The sequence below is a fragment of the Camellia sinensis genome, chromosome 1, assembly GCF_055761805.1.
Source record: "Camellia sinensis isolate YWXY chromosome 1, ASM5576180v1, whole genome shotgun sequence".
NCBI classification, from domain to species: Eukaryota; Viridiplantae; Streptophyta; class Magnoliopsida; order Ericales; family Theaceae; genus Camellia; species Camellia sinensis.
The window spans coordinates 175,220,480-175,237,834 of NC_138961.1; the positions used below are offsets into that span (position 1 = coordinate 175,220,480).

At 35.6% G+C, this 17,355-nt stretch overlaps 1 long non-coding RNA gene across 1 annotated transcript; it reads left to right on the forward strand.

Moving 5' to 3' along the window:
- The first annotated feature begins 10,950 nt into the window (after window positions 1-10,950).
- LOC145799729 (uncharacterized) lies at window positions 10,951-13,185 on the forward strand. Its single transcript, XR_014341313.1, has 3 exons — window positions 10,951-11,066; window positions 11,162-11,201; window positions 12,908-13,185. It is a non-coding gene; the product is annotated as an uncharacterized LOC145799729 (long non-coding RNA).
- The last annotated feature ends 4,170 nt before the right edge of the window (window positions 13,186-17,355 follow it).

Sequence of the window (17,355 nt, forward strand, 5' to 3'; positions counted from 1 at the left end):
TTCCATGCTTTTTGGCAATGTTTTTGCCAAAGACTTCCGTAGTGGGCAGTCATCTTTCAGGCCGTTCTTGAAAGACACGACTGCTACTTCCTGGTTGCATTCGGGTATTTGGTTGAACACCTCGTAGTACCTCTTCGCATAGGCCCTAAGGCCTTCTTCCTTGGTGATTCTTAGAGCCATCAAAGCATCAACCCTCAGGGGTTGCAGCTTGTTGGTCACGAACCTGGCCACAAACATCTCGGCCAAGCCTTCCCATGTCTTTATGCTTCCTTTTGGTAACTTATGAAACCAATCAGATGCAATTTCCCTAAAGGATGAGGGGAATACTTTGCAGAGCAACGGCTCGTTCCCGCTATATAATGCCATTGAATTTAGGTATAGCCCAACATGAAAGTTTGGATTTGACTTACCATCATAGATTTGAAACCTCGGCATACTGAATCTCTTGGGTGGTTCGAATTTGTCCAGTTCCACCGAGAAGGCCGTCTTCGGTTTTACTGGGGAGTTTACCTCGGCTTCTGCATTCTGCTGCCTCCTCTTGAGGTAGTCCCTTAAGTCTTCTTTGCTCCTCCCTGGAGCTCGGCTGTCTTTAGATTTTAGTCTTTTTGGTACACTGCTTTCGGCCTCGTGGTGGGTCCGTTTGGATCTTTCTTCATGGGTTGTGTCAAAATGGAGTACTTGCCCCTGAACATGTCGATGTTCTTTGGGGTCTGGATTCTTCATGTGGTGTGTCCTTCGGGACTCTTCTTGCCTCGGTTTTTCCCGTCCGACTTCCCTAGAAGGCCGAGGAGAATGCCTTCCGCTCCTGGTATGCTGAGGGACCTCGGGGATTGTTTTTCGTCCACCCTTCTGGGTGTTGGTTGCTGGCATCGGCGTATCTTGCAGCGGGTATGGTGGCTGCATAACATTATTCTGCATCATGAAGTTGACGACTGACTGAAGGTCTGACAACTTGTTCGCCAGTTCTTTTACTTCCTCATCCCTCCGTAGGCACCTGTTCCTCCATACCTGGAGGTTATCTTCATTGTAGTACTTTCCTTGGTTTGCTCTTTTTGACGTGTCGCCTTCTGGGATGACGTTGTTCTCTCCGTGACCCTGGTCACGGGCTTCTGCATTGTGGTTATCTCCTTCGATGTCAAGGTCAATTGGTCTGCCATTTCCAGTGGGAGCGTCATCCCCAATATTTTCCTGCTGTCCGTTACTGGCCATCTATTCTTCCTTCGTTCCCACAGACGGCGCCAAATTGTGTGGGTGAAAATCTGACCACACTGCCCGTTTAGTGATCAGCTGGAGGGCACAGGCGGAATAGATGGCTTAGGTAACCTGAAACAGAAAGAAAAAGCTCCGGTGGTGGTTCTTCCACCCGGGGGCACTCCGACGATCAAGTCAGTATATCTCTTAAAGATAATCAAGTACTAAACTGAATACTCAAAACATAAATTGCATACCTTAGACCCACGGGGGTGCCTCTCTTTTATAATATACTTAATCCAAGTCCCACTAGAAGTATGACTTCTATGAACTCCAATTTACTGCTTACTCTGGACTCTATGAGAGATAAAGATAAAACTCCTTAAGAGCTTTATCATTATCTTGGTTAAGTCCCCTCTTTGCTTTAGGACTCTTGTCCCTTATCTGCATATCTCGGAATCCGATATCTTCGGAGATAACCTCGGCCTTGCCGAGATCACCTCGGCGTTACGACCAGGACACGTGGCACCTCAGCTGACACATCGGCGTCACCATGCCACGTGTTGGTATTCAGAAAATACATCCCCACAAACCTTATATGTTATTAATTGTATTTTTAAGAGGTCCTCCTCCAGACACAAGCATGTGCATTACATCTTTCAAAATGTAAGATTCATCGGATGATGTATTAATATTATATATAAGATATCACATCAGCTAAAAATTAAAATTAAAACTACGACCACGACAATCAACCTAACTATTATTATATAGACACCAACACGTATGAACACTTGATGTATAAAAAGAATGTCAAGACATATTCATGTTTCATAACATCCAACAATTTCATTACTTGACAATCTAATCATGTTTTATAATATATGATATATCTCGCTCTCACCTCTCCTCATAGGCCTAATAATAGGTCAATACCCAATTGTGGGGTTAATAATTTAAATGGGTGGTTTCTCTCTCCTCCTGTTTTAAGAAATGACGCCAATTGAACATCAAATTTGTGAAGATTTCTTTTGAATTTTCTTTTGATTGAATGGCCCTCCAATTCATTATTTATTTATTTATTTATTTCTCTCTCTTGTAAATCCTAAAAATAATGGACTTTTAATGGAAGGTCGGTTTCTTCGAGCAAGGATTCTCTCCTTGCTTTCTATACTTCAGTCTCTCCTTACAATGATCAAGATTTATCTTAAAAGAATCTAACGGATCAAATTACTTTATTAAAAAAAATTTAAAATTAAAAAATAATTTTTTTGGAATGATCTACACTATTGAATTCTCTTAAAATGAATTTTGACTATTGCAAGGAGGAAGTGAAGTAGAGAAGATAAGGAGAGGATCCTTGCTCGGTTTCATCCGGTACATATATAAGTAATGTGATTTGGCATTAAGACTCACTTGGGAGTAAAATATTTTAGTAATTTTTTGACTTTTTATAAAAAAAATATGTTAAAAAGTAGAGAAAGTGATATGATAATTTATGATGACTTTTTGGTTAAAATATGTTGTCCCAAATGAGGCTTAAAGAGATGTTTGGTTATAAGTTGCTTTCAGTGTGAGCTGCAAGGCCTCATTTGTTGGGGTTTGGGGTGTCAACCCATTTGCCAAGAATTCTTGCCAAAGTTGGGAATGCCTAGGAATAACTGAATAATTTAAGACTATGTTGGTTTTTACCCACATGATTTTGGGATTGAATTAATTATTTAATAAAATATATAATTTTATGTTTGGTTAAGAAAATTGAGATTCAAATTAATAGTCTATCCAGGAATGATATTCTCATTTGGAGGATTATTAAATTTCAAGAGTTGGATGGGATACCAAATAAAATAGTATTAGAGGTTCAGATTGTTTGGCTAAATTACAAAATTGATAGGAATTTGTTAACTTTTTCCCATAATCTTGGATCAATCCAAACATATAATATGATATACAATTCAAAGAAATTGATAATCTCATAACTAACAATTTTAGGAATACTAATCCAATCTAATACACTTTGTACAAACAAAAATGACCTGCAGGTTAATTGCAATTTAACCCTCCTACTTTCTCTTTAATTTTACTTGGTCTACTTTTTTCCTTATTGTAACAATTAAATCTTTATATTTCAATTTGTGTTTTAATGTGACTCTCTTGGCTTGTCACTCTACTTTATGAATTTTGAAAGAAAGTTAGAGGGTGAAAATGTAATTTGCCTCTAATGCTCTTAAACATGCTTATATGGCTCTTCTGTATTTGTTCAAAAAAATATGATTTTCACTTTTTAAATCTTACACCTAGAGGTTTAATAAAAAATTAATAAATTGTTTAAGCATCCCTATCATCCCTTAAATTTTAATAGTAAGCTGTGAAGACAACACAGTACAAGAAATTGGACTTTTGCAATGAAATGACAACATTGAAACACACCTTATAATTAAAAAAACGAGAAGCTGAAATAAAATTCAAATGAAATTTAAATTTTAAAAAAGTGTAATTTACCCATAATTTAACTGTTTAAATACTCATTATTTGTAAACTTTAAGTTACTATCTTCATGAAGTCTGAAAAAAAAAAAAATGAAAAAAAAAAGTAACTTTCTTCCTAATTTCCTGCAACAAATCAACAGCTGATTTTTCTGGTAGGGTAGGGCAGGGTAGGGTGTGTAAAATAAAGCGTCAATAACCAATTTGTTTCACTAATGAAATTTTATTTATTATATCAGTTTTGATATTCTATGGAGGGGCAATTTCTAACTTTCTCCCTTGAACAACTGAAATCAATCTCAGATAAATATAAATGCGATGACTTTTTGTATTCACACCGCCACATCTAGGTGTATTGGATTATGAGTTTGGGCATACATTTTAAAAGATAAACGAAAGATGTGTAAAAAATTTTAATATTTACATTTCATTTATATATATATATATATTTTATAATTTTTATCTAAATTAATAATTTAAACACAATCTGATAATCATATTTGGATTGAGAAAAAATTAGCTAGAATAAGTTATTTTAATAAGAATAAAAAAATATGGTCCTTAAAGTACGTAGTTTTTGTTATTTTGGTATTTTAAGTATCAATTTTGTCAAGTTAATCCTTGAACTTTTCAATTTCAGTTATTTTGGTTAAATTTCAAACAAACTGACTAAATAATTAATGAAATGAAAATAAAATACATATATATGGATCTTAACGTTGTGTTTAGTTGAGGAATTTAAGAAGAGATTTAGAAAGAAAATTAAAAAAAAAATGTGTAAAATTAGGTGAACATTTTACCTACTTTTTTGCTTCCCCTTTGTCAAATCCCTTTTCCAAACCTCCTAACCAAATATAGCGTAAAGTATGTGTTCCTTGTCACTTTAGTCTTCAAAATTAGGCCAATTTGACTCAAATTGAAACTTCAATGCCCAAATTAACAAAATTGAAACTTAAAAACCAAAATAACGCGAAACATATACTTTAAGAATTGTAAGTGTATTTTATCCTTTTGATAATGATATTTTAATTATTAGTTAATTATATTTAGCACTTCTATAGTTTTATTGTAATCTCACTTTGATTATTTCACTTTTAATTGTAACTGTTAATTTCTTACACGTAATGTCAAGTTGTAAGTTACCGTCAATAAGGCTAACGAATCTTGTCATGTGAACAAAATTTGAATTTTTTTTAGTCACACTAACGTCCTCATACTTTCATCAAAATCTTACTGTGGTCCTTACACTTCACTAAAATCTCACTTTAAACTTTTCATTTTTAATATTTGCAATCTCGTTAATCGTAGATGGACAAAAAATATTGCAACTTGATTTAAAATATAAATGATTAATTATCATAATTGAAAGTGAAGTGGTTAAAGTAAGATTACAGTGAAAGTGCAAATATCTTAATTGTAATTAATCCATTAATTATTTTACAATGTAAGTCCCAGTTGAGAATATGTTGTTTTATTTTACAACAAAGTGTCCTTGCTCAAAAAAAAAAAAAAAAAAAAAAAAAAAAAACAAAAACAAAAAAACTAATATACCAAATAAATTGGGATCACTACAAGAAAATACACAATTGGCGACCACTTTTGCCGACTAAAAATATTTTGGTTGCCAAAAGTTGTGCAATTGGCGACCAAAAATTAGGTTAGTCGGTAAAAGTACAACATTTAGCTACTAAATTTTTTTAGTCGGGGTATATTAATTTTTGGCGACTAAAAAAAAAATTAGTCGCTATAAATCTCACAATTGGCAACTAAAAAAAAATTAGTCGCTAAATTTGCCACAATTGGCGACTAAAAAAATATTTTTGTTGCTGTATATATATTTTGGCAACTAAAATAATTTAGTCGCTGAAAGAAAAATAAAAATTTATTTTTTATCTTTCGCGACCAAAAGTTTGGTCGGCAAAACCTTAATTTCAGCGACTAAATAATATTTTGGTCGCGGTATATATAGTTTTGGCAACTAAAATATTTTCGTCGCTGAAAGAAAAATAAAAAATTATTTTTTATCTTTCGCGACCAAAAGTTTGGTCGGCAAAACCTTAATTTCAACGACTAAATAATATTTTGGTCGCGGTATATATAGTTTTGGCAACTAAAATATTTTCGTCGCTGAAAGAAAAATAAAAAATTATTTTTTATCTTTCGCGACCAAAAGTTTGGTCGGCAAAACTTTAATTTTAGCAACTAAAAATTATTTTGGTCGCGGTATATATAGTTTTGGCAACTAAAATATTTTCGTCGCTGAAAGAAAAATAAAAAATTATTTTTTATTTTTCGCAACCAAAAGTTTGGTCGGCAAAACCTTAATTTCAGCGACTAAGACTTAGTTTGGTCGCGGTATATATAGTTTTGGCAACGAAAATATTTTAGTCGCTGAAAGAAAAATAAAAAATTATTTTTTATCTTTCGCGACCAAAAGTTTGGTCGGCAAAACCTTAATTTCAGCGACTAAAACTTAGTTTGGTCGCGGTATATATAGTTTTGGCAACGAAAATATTTTAGTCGCTGAAAGAAAAATAAAAAATTATTTTTTATCTTTCGCGACCAAAAGTTTGGTCGGCAAAACCTTAATTTCAGCGACTAAAACTTAGTTTGGTCGCGGTATATATAGTTTTGGCAACTAAAATATTTTAGTCGCTGAAAGAAAAATAAAAAATTATTTTTTATCTTTCGCGACCAAAAGTTTGGTCGGCAAAACCTTAATTTCAGCGACTAAAACTTAGTTTGGTCGCGGTATATATAGTTTTGGCAACTAAAATATTTTCGTCGCTGAAAGAAAAATAAAAATTTACTTTCACTCATCACTCTTTCTCTCTCTTTCTATCTATCTGTCTCTCTTTTTCTCTCTGTGTCTCTATCTCTGTCTCTCTTCTCTTTCTCTCTCTCACTCATCACTCTTCTCTGTCTGTCTGTCTCTCTTCTCTTTCTCTCTCTCACTCATCACTCTTCTCTATCTCTCTCTCTGTGTCTCTCGCTCATCTCTCTTTTCTCTATCTTTCTCATCTCTCATTTCTCTTTGTCTCTCTTCTCTTTATCTCTCTCGCTCATCTCCCCCTGTATCTCTCTCGTTTATCTTTTTCACTCTTTTTCTCTCTCTCTCTCTTTGTCTGTCTCTTTTCACCTATTTTTTTTATCTTCCTCTCTCTATTCTCTTTCTCTCTCTTACTCATCACTTTTCTCTCTCTGTCTGTTTGTCTATCTGTCTATTTGTCTGTCTCTCTCTCTGTGTCTCTCACTCATTTATCTCTTCTCTCATTTCTCTATCTCTCTCTGTCTCTTTCGTTCATCTCTGTTGTCTCTATCTCTCTTGCTCATTTCTCTTCTCTCACTCTCTCTCATCTCTCTTTTCTCTCTGTCTCTATTGTTCATCTCTCTCTTATTTTTATCTCTCTCTCTCTCTGTCTCTCTCGTTCATCTCTCTTCTCTCTATGTTTCTCTCGCTCATTTCTCTTATCTCTATCTCTCTCTCTGTCTATCTCGTTCATCTCTCTTCTCTCTCTGTCTCTTTTTCTGACTCTCATTCTCTATCTCTTTCTCTCTTTGTCTCTCTCTCTCTCTTTGTCTCTCTTCTTTTTCTCTCTCTCACTCATCACTCTTCTTTATCTGTCTGTCTTTGTCTCTTTTTCTCTTTGTCTTTTGCTCATCTCTCTTCGCTCTATCTCTCTCATATTTTTTCTTTCTCTATCTCTCTTATTTATCTATCTTCTTTCTATCTCACTCTCTGTCTTTCCTACTCATATTTCTTCTCTCTTTACCTCTTTCTTTTTCTATGTATTTCTCTCGATCATCTCTTTTCCCTCTCTTTCTCTCTCTTTGTTTATCTCTTATTCATCTCTTGTTTCTCTCTGTCTCTTTCTCTTTCCTACTCTGTCTCTGCCTCTGTCTTTGTCTCTTTCTCTCTCTATCTCTCTTCTCTCTCTATCTCTCTTCTCTCTCTGTCTCTTTCGTTCATCTCTCTTCTCTCTATCTATCTTGTTCATCTTTATTCTTGAGCTTTCTCGCATCTCTGTCTCATCTCTCTTCTCTCTTTGTCTCTCCCGTTCATCTCTTTTCTCTCTCTCTCTCTCTCTCTCTCTTTGTCTCTCTCGCTCATATCTCTTCTCTCTATCTCTCTCTCTGTCTCTCTCGTGCATCTCTCTATTTCTCTCATTCATCTCTCATCTCTCTCTGTCTCTTTTTCTGTCTCTTTCTCTCTTTGTCTATTTCTCTCTCTCTCTCCTCTCTCTCTATCTCTTTTTTTGTCTCTCACTCTCTATCTCTTTTTCTCTTTGTCTCTCTCTTTTTCTCTCTCTCTTCTTTTTCTCTCTCTCACTCATCATTCTTCTCTGTCTGTCTGTCTTTGTCTCTGTCTCTTTTTCTCTTTGTCTCTCGCTCATCTCTCTTCTCTTTATCTCTCTCATCTTTTTTCTTTCTTTATCTCTCTCACTCGTCTATCTTCTCTCTCTCTCTGTCTCTCATGCTCATCTTTCTTCTCTTTCTATCTCTCTCTTTTTCTATGTCTTTCTCTCGATCATCTCTTTTCGCTCTATTTCTCTCTCTCTTTGTCTATCTCTAACTCATCTCTTATTTCTTTCTGTCTATGTCTCTATCTCTTTCTCTCTCTGTCTCTCTCTCACTCATCACTCTTCTTTCTCACTTTCTGTCTCTATGTCTGTCTCTCACTCTTCTCTCTCTCTCTCTCTCACTCACTCACTCACTCATCTCTCTGTCTATCTGTCTGTCTGTCTGTCTCTCTATCTCTGTCTCTCTCCCCCATTGTGTTCATCTTGCCCACTCTCTCCCTCCTATCTTTTCTATTTACCGAGCTCTCTCCACTACAAGAAAATGCACTTTTAGCGACCAATTTGTCTCTTTCTCTCTCATCACCTTATCTCTCTTCTCTATCTGTCTCTCTCTCTCTTTTATCTCTCTTCTCTGTCTGTCTCTCACTCATCTCTCTTTCACCACCCATCTCCTCTACCACATTCGCTACTACTGCAAATGTCATTCCACTACTAGCATTATTACCATTGTTGCCACTCCACCTCTACGACTACCATTCCTACCACCATCGTTACCACTCCACTACCACTACCACCACTACTACTACTATTATCTCTCCTCTACCATCGCCACTGAATATTTTGTTTTTCAGGTTTTTTTTAAGTGAATATTTTAAAAATTGTAAGTATTTTTTTTTTTACTTTTTTAGATCTATCTTACTTAAATGTATCTAAAAAGTAAAATATTGTAAAAAAATATTTTTAAAAATTAATAAATACAATTTAGTGAATATTTTAAAAATTAATAACCAATTTAGTCGCTAAATTGGTCTAAAACTTTGCGGGGGAAATTACTTTTAATATTCGCGCCCTCTTCCATTCTCGTTTTGAACAAACACAAAAGTCCTCTCTCTCACACACCACTACCAAACCTCACCCCACCTCATCTCAGCACAGTCCCTCACCACAGTCGCTCACCGTACGTCGCACATCGCCACCGCCGCAGCCGCAAATCACCACCGCCACCGCCGCAGATCACAGGTTCTCTCTCCCTCTCTGTCTCGCGCTATCAGTCTGTTAGTCCTTCACAAGCAAGCAGGTTCTCTCTCCCTCTCTCTCTCTCTCTCTGTGTGTGTGTGTTTCGAAATTACATACACACATATACACAACTTCTATTAGCAGATCTAAGATCCACAATTTACAGATCCCGAATGTCTCTGCTTCGTTTGCTGATCTGATTTGTTTAATTTCTTTTGATTTCTCTGCTTCGTTCGAAATTACATACACACATATACATTATTACCATTGTTCTCTCTGATTTGTTTATTAGCAGATCTAAGATCCACAATACACACATATACAGAACTTTTGTTTAATTGATTCAATTTTTTATTCGCATCACTCTCATTTGTTTAATTTCTTCGTAATTTGAATAATTTTTTGTATCCGATGTGTTTATTCAATGTGAACATTCGGAAGAAAACTTTTTCAGATCTGGGTTTGATTCGTAATTTATTACTGTATGTGTTCCATGTTTTGAATTTCGATTCTTGTTCGAGATTTGTATTTCGGTGCAGATCGATACATTTTTCCCAAATGACTCCCTGAGCAATAATGACTACAGGTTTCTTAGTTTTGCAGAATTTTATTGCTTGTAATAACTTCTCCATGTCGGGTTCTTAATTTTTACAAATCAACACTCGTTTGAAATTAATTTGCACAAACACCATGTTAGTTTTTCTCATCTATACTGCTTTTCATCTGCTCTTGTTTCATTCTCCTCTACTCGGCTTAACTTGTTTCATATCATTCTCTTTTTACCTTGTAAAATATTAGTTGATGCTATGGTGAATATCTCATTGACGTATCGGGTGAAGAAAAATTGGCAGTTTGCTATGATTTTGATCATGTTGGTTGAAATGAGCAGTAGTGTTTGCTTCAAAAGTTGGGCTATGGAATCAATCTGGATGATAGTCTAATAGAGTAATTCTCATGGACTCCAGTCACTTGAAAAGAGTTCGACAGCATATGTTGGTATAATGTTTTGGAGCTGATTTTATGTGAGTTTGAAATATAGAATGAGATCATGTAGAAGCAAGATGAACCTGACATCATCAATTGAGTATATTGGAAGCACACCCATTTGACTGGCACAGCAACTATGTGTGACTAAATATATGCTCTCATGTGCACAAAAACTTGTGGAAAGGTTACCTACTTTTGCTGCTAAAAAGTGTATAATTGATGTGTGAAGCCATAATGAACATTGAATTTAAATTATGCTTTGAACATAACCTCACGCCTCTATCATCAGTCGTGCATGAAGTGTTTATGTTCATAGTGCAATGAACCATTTGGTTTGGACGAGAATCAACGTGTAACCTTTCCTCTAGTGATTTGACTGGGGAAATAGCTCCTGCTCTGTTTGGTCTCAAATCATTGAAGTATTTGTAAGTATTTTCTTCTTCACCAATGCAACTCTAACTATCTAAGCATTTTAAAATTACATGTTCCAGTTTTGGCAACAACAGGAGGAAAACTTATGGCATTCCCTAAAAGAAAAAATAAATTAACTTCTACTTTATTTCTCATTTCTCTTTCATTTTCTTTGCCCTCTACAAAAACATCCCAATAGGAACAAAAAGATTTATATGGGAAGGATTCCCTCTCATGATACTGGTAACCAGCAGTATAGCTTGTTTGTTTGCAGGGATTTATCATACAAGACCTCAAACAAGTCATTCTTGGAAACAAATGCTAATGGGGGCGATGAGGCCGGAATAGAGGAAGAGCAAGCAGCATTCATGAAGGAGCTGGAAACTTTCCACAAAGAGAGGTGCTTGGAATTCAAACCCCCAAGATTTTATGGAGAGCCATTAAATTTCCTCAAGTGAGTTATGAGTGACCCTAATTGTCAAATTTGCTTGCTTTAATTTTTTGGGTGCTTCCTGATTTGCACTAATGTTTCTTGTATATGTGAGTTAGGTTATGGAGAGCAGTCATCAGACTTGGTGGCTATGAACAGGTTTCCTAGAAATTTTAGTTTGACGAACTTATTTCCATTTTATCATGTGCATTATCTTTTACTATGGTCTGGTCTATCCCTTGTAGTTTATCTACTAGTTACATACATTAACCCTGATGTTGAATGGAATCTTAGAATATTATAACTACTGGCTCCATTTCATAAATTTATTGGGAAAAATTCCAAGTACTTGGATTTGTGCACTTATTTTTGATGGGGGGAATAAACTATTATTTTATTGACACATTTTGCCTATAGTATCAAGTTTGATGAAGTCAATAATATTAACAACTTTCATTTTATCATTTGCATTATCTTTTACCATGGCGTGGAATGAGAGTAGTTTTTGTTTTATTACATCAATTGATTGGTCCATGGACATGAGCAGTATAATTTTGTCATCTAAGCTTCTCCACTATCAAAAATTTATTTGTAAATGATATGGAGCATGATTTGTTGTCATCTGGCCTGCTTTGGTATCGCACACTTGTTGAGATATTTCTCTCAATATCAAATCTGTGACAATCTAAATTGAACTGATGGTAAAAACAATAGTAACCAATGTTTTATTGGTCAATACTTCAAGTAAGGATATTGTGGTGCATGGTAAACTAGGAAATCTGCTAATATGCAGTAGCGAGATGGTGCATTTAACACTAAAATTTGCTTCATCAATTTCTGTAAGTCAATGGATAAGTGTGCTTTTGTGACCTAATTTGATGGCAAAATCTTTTTAGGTTGACATTTTTATAGGACCTGCAGATGTGCATGTGATAGCATATTTTTAATAGAAAAAAATTGTATGATAGAACAAATCCACATATACATGGCATAAATATGATTGTCCAACCAACTTTCTTTTTGTTCTGTGCTCAGGGTCAAATATTTTGGATTCTATTGTTAATTCAATAGTAACTTTGCTTTTTATTTATTTATTTATTTATTATTAATTTTTAATACACTCTTCCCCACTGCATGCACACACAACATATAAAAAAGGACAAAAGTCAGCAATCCTAATTGTTGAGAAGGAACTAAAAGGACAGAGTAACATATTAGGGCTTGTTTTTTGTTGGTAAATATGCAATATATTGTTTGAGAAGGAACTAAAAGGACAGAGTAACGTAAAAGGACAGAGTAACGAATCATCACAGTTAATTAGGTGGTAGTAAACATATATTGTTGACAAGAAACACATTGAAAACATAATGAGAAACAAGATCTTGAAAATTATATATGTTTCTCATTATGTTTTCAATGTGTTTCTGAATTTGAAGGCAATCACCTAATTAACTGTGATGATTCAAATTTGTTCATTTCAGCTTTAGCTTTCTTTTTATTCCCACTTCTTTTTTCCTACTTTTCTTAGGTGTTATATCTTTGTTGGAGGTTATAATAGTAAAGTGATGATATTGTTTTAAGTTGTGTGTAATGTTGGTTATCTCACCAAACAAATCAATGTTCAGTGTCCACAGCATTAAGGGAACAATATGGTGAAGGGTCATGTTGTGCATTTATTTTATATATAGGATCTGAATTGCCTCTAGTTTAGATTTGAATTGGAGGATATTAATTGTGATATAGTCATCATCAAATGTTTGTAATGTAATCATATAAATTTTTTGCCATATGGTTAATTTTTTTTTATGAGAATACTTCATTTTGGATATGTTTCTAGATTCTAACTTTTCTTATTTTATTTGTAGGTGACTTCCAAAAACGATCAAGCACAAGGCTGATGCTTCAAAACTATATATATTCCTTCATGTTGTAGAATTTTTTTTGGATTCCTTCATTGATTTTCCTTTTAATTTTTGTTCAATTACTTACTGGTTTTCAATGGATGGATGTTTAAAACTTGTCTCAATTAATGTTTTGAATGGAATGATTGTAAAGTTTGGGATTGAGCAGGAAAATATGATGAATTTTAATGTTATATTTAGGTTGGGTTGAATGAATTTTGTTCAATATTGGATTGAATGTTTATAAACAAAAATTGATTGTTTAAAAAAAAAAATTGGATTGAATGTTGGATTGTGTCGAATGTTAATGAATTATGTATTGTGTCGAATGTTAATGATTCAGTTGATTTGTATGATGCTTTAAAATTATAGGTTTATTATGGATTGAATGAATTATTAGGAATTACAGGTGTATTGTTTTCTTGCTTTTGGCGACCAATTTATTAGTCGCGACAAATAAATAATTTTTTTTCGTAAAAAATGACAATTGCCGACCAAGAGTTTTGGTCGCAAAAAATACATCTATTGCCGACCAAAACAACACTTGGTCGTGGAATCTCACTTTTGCCGACCAAAAGTTTTGGTCGCGAAAAGTAACAAATAGCGACCAAATTTTTTGGTCGTAGAAACTATTATTTAGCGACGAAGAAGTTTTGGTTGTGGAATGTAATTTTTGCCGACCAATTTTGTTGGTCGTTGAAAGTAATTTTTGCCGACCAATTTTGTTGGTCGTTGAAAGTAATTTTTGCCGACCAAATTAGCGACTAACATGTATGGTCGTTGAATGTAATTTTTGCCGACCAAAGTCTTTTCGCGACTAAATAGGTTAGTCGCGATAATTATATGTTTAGCGACCAACAATTTAGTCGCCAAATAGAACGTTTTGCCGACTAAAAATCTTTTTAGTCGCTAATTACTTTCCGCGACCCTCAATTGCCGACCAACTTGGCGACCAAAAAAATTGGTCGGGAATATGTTTTGCCGACCAAAAATGGACTTTTAGCGACCAATTTTTTGGTCGGCAAATGTGTTAATTCTTGTAGTGGATTACCATTCCTAGTTCATGTTTTCGGTAATTACAATCCAAAGCTTGTTATTTGTTGTTAATACCTTCTTAAAATATGTTCATCATACAATTTAATTATGAAAATTTGAAGTTTTAGTTATGATTCACATTAGTACATAGCTATGAGCTTTTGGGAATGCTCACATTTCTTGTGATAGTTTTATTTGTTGAAAGTTATATATCATTGTGATTGAAATTTTAGGTGTATACTTTTTAGGCATATATGTTAGCACAACCTAATTTTTTTCGTTAATGACCAAATATGAAGTGTATATATAAAAAGAAAATGATAACCACCATCTAATGGATGAGGTCAATATTGTTATGCAAAAAAATATATATATATATAACAATACATATTATTTAATTGTTGTCTAATGTGTCCAATAAATGGTCATTGACAGGACCTTCAAAATCAAATACAATAATTGTAGGCATCTTTTTCCTATATAATTTAAATATTTTTACATTTTTTGCCACTTGGTTAAAAGAAGTCTTACAAGGAAATGTGTTCAATAGTGGTAGTTTAATAAAAAATTTAAACGGGGTAAACAAATAACTACGGGAAATACCCTCCAAATTTTGGGAAAAGAACAAACACTAAAACCGTACCTAATATGACAACTATTCTCATCTCACCTTTCTTTAAAAATGGTTTTTCAATTGAAAGATTCAAATCAGTCTCCATACCATACCATAGAAAGTTCGAATGTGAACTGTGGGAATTTCCAAGGTAAAAACTTGTCTTTCTCCAAAGTTAATTCTCAATGTACGGGAAAGAAATATACCTTATCGTATAATTCTGTTGACCAAGTCTGCGCTCCTCCGTGCGACGTCGCCTTATCACCTGAAAACACAAACGTGAGCTAGCCGGCGGGTGTGTGCCGGAAACCTCTCCGATGCCTAAGTCAGCAAACTTGACAAATAGACAAAACTCTGTGAATTCAGAAAGCAAAGTTGTGTGTTACCTCCCCAAAGGTGATGTTTGTGAGCTTTTATAGGTTTCGAGTGGCACAATCCTAGTAGGACTTCTACTCCTCCATGTAGAGTCCTCCTAGGATTCATCCTCCTAAAAGATAATGCTTATCCTTCAACACTCCCCTCACTGCTTAAACCAAGTGAGATGGTTTTTACCATGGCCAAACTACCATATGACCGAAATAAAACTGGCTATGCTGAGCCACAAAGTAGACCGAACTATCCTTAGTTCGGCTTTTCCTTTTACTCCTCCTTATCTCGGTTCTCTCCTGTTCAACCCATGGTGTGTTTAGACCGAGCTACCGAGTAGCAAGGTTTTGACCGTTCTAACCACAATACATCATGACCGGACTACCTCTGAGGCCGGCCTAACTCCAAGTTGCTTCCGGACCGGAGTAACTTTACAATTCTTGGGCCGGAGTAACTTTATCTCTCTTGGGCCGGAGTAACTTTTCGGCCTTGTTACCCAGTCCTTCGTACTTTGGGCCATTAAGTCCATCTCATAGCTCGGCCCAATTTTCACCAAAATTACCCTCTCAATTGCCCCTAAATTCCATCTGTACAGCATGATTGGGATTAACCGTTCATCAGCCGAGCTATAGTCCCCAAACCTTCCAGTTGAGCTACAACCATTTAGCCTATCCTGCCGAGCTAAACTTAAACCGAGCCGCTCTCATCCGGTCACAACGTCTTTTTAATCACCAAAAACTGAATCGCTTCCTTTTCCGTATACACATGGCATGTTCCCATTCGCAGAAGGCAGTTGTCAACGCCGTCTTCGTATTTGCAATTTTGAACAGTCCCGCCCAAATTTTGGGCTTTCTAACAAAAACTACCCCTGAGGCCAAGTCCCTCTACTTTTTCCATTCACCTTCTTCCTTCTCTTCGAGTTCTTTATTTTTCTCCAATTTTTGCAACTGTGAAGTTTGCTTCGCGTGTGCCTCCTTTACTGTTGCTGCTTCCATCTAGGTCTTCTTCAATCTGGTAAGCAAGCCTATCCTTCTTGCTCTGTTTTGCTTTCGTATCTGTATATTTTGTTTTGTGTGCTTTTTGCAAACACTTTTTCTATCTTGCTTTGCTCTGTACTTCTATATAAAAAAAAACTTTAACTGTAGAACATATGAGCATATGATTCATCCTATGGAAAACTAGCTTTTGATCCATAATCATAATGCAACCGAACTAGGATACTGTTTGTGCTATATATGTAGATCACTTCAGACAATAACCGAACTAGAACTCGTAGAAATAACAGTAGTTTCAGTAAGTTACCAACTCCTGAATCACTCTAGCCGAGATAAGCTTACCGAACAAAGTTTGAACTCATTAAACTAGGAACCTCGGTCTTCAACCGAGCTAAGCCTTTGGGGCTAAGCCAGCTTTCCTAGTTTCTGAACCAAACTCAGAAAGCTGCCTCTAGAGGCTCAACCGAAGTAACAAAACTCATAGTTCAACCGATTTAGGCCTTTGGGGCTAAGCCAGCTTTCTTAGTTTTTTAGACCGAACTCAGAAAGCTGCCCCTAGACGATGAACCGGTCTAACAAAATTGTTTCCAAAGCAAGTATGCCGAGATGTTTGCGAAGGTCTGGCTAATAAAAACCCTGCTCAAACCGAGCTACCAAGCATTTTTTCGAACCGAGATAGAACCTGTCCACAAAACCGAAGTAGGGCTCTTTTACCTTGCTTTTAATTTGTAGCACGGTCCAATGATCTGTGCTTAACCCCTTTGTTTTCTACTTTGCAGCCTTAGGTTGCCCAGGCACTCCTCCGTGCGCTCAACCGAGCTACTGAGCACAACTTTTGCACCGATATAAATTATTCATAATTTATACCATAAATGGGGAAGTATAGGTATCTAGTAGACACTCCAGGCGGCCTAGCCGAATTCAGAAAGGACTATAATATACCCGATGACGTCCACCTGTCTTTAGCCGAAAAAGATATCATTCCTTGGGATAATGAAGGCTTTGTCCTCTTTACCCTCTTGTCAATTATTGAAACCGGACTACGATTTCCAGTTCAACCTTTAATCTACGAGTTTCTTAGGCAAACTAGATTATGCCCTACCCAACTATCCACCAATTCATACCGCATTATTATGGGAATAGCCGAACTGAACCGCCAAGCCGGACTAAACCTTGGCCTGGCCGAAATCTTCCACCAATACTCCATTGGTTCAAAAGAAGATGGGTGGGTCTACTATTTGAGAATACGTCGTCGTCGAGAGAAGATACTAAAACATGCACCGGATAAAGACCTAAATGACGACGACTTTTTCTGGGTGTCTGGGAACTTTGAGGATCATCAAGCCCAGATTCCTGGCCGACCTATAAACTGGAAAAAAGGAGAACCCAGTATACTTACTTCG